Source organism: Penaeus monodon, chromosome 33 (assembly GCF_015228065.2).
Source record: "Penaeus monodon isolate SGIC_2016 chromosome 33, NSTDA_Pmon_1, whole genome shotgun sequence".
Classification (NCBI taxonomy): domain Eukaryota; kingdom Metazoa; phylum Arthropoda; class Malacostraca; order Decapoda; family Penaeidae; genus Penaeus; species Penaeus monodon.
In genome coordinates, this window is record NC_051418.1 from 26135534 (window position 1) to 26135817 (window position 284).

Below are 284 nucleotides of genomic sequence, written 5' to 3' on the forward strand. Positions count from 1 at the left end.
GAAGAAGAAGAAACTCTGTTGAGTGAACATCGACTTTCGAGTGTAGTGGAAATCTTAATTTTATGGACACAGATCTCCATTCAGGTGAAGGCCCTGAATCAACCCAATACATGGACCATGAAAACCAAACAATGAGAACAAGAGAAGAACTAGAAAGTGATAACGAAGAAAACCCGATCTCAAAACAACCGAAAAACAAAGAAGCCCGATGGAAAGCACCGGAAGAACCCGAACCAACAACAAGTAACAACCAAGCAATTATGGAGGTAGGAAATAAAAATTCC

The 284-nt window shown here is 40.1% G+C and overlaps 1 protein-coding gene across 1 annotated transcript in view; it reads left to right on the forward strand.

Annotated features, from left to right (window-relative positions):
* Nucleotides 1-6: 6 nt before the first annotated feature.
* LOC119594191 overlaps nucleotides 7-284 on the forward strand; it is a gene marked incomplete in the record, with an annotated part of 10763 nt that continues 10485 nt past the window's right edge. The window contains 1 exon segment of the mRNA XM_037943259.1: nucleotides 7-266.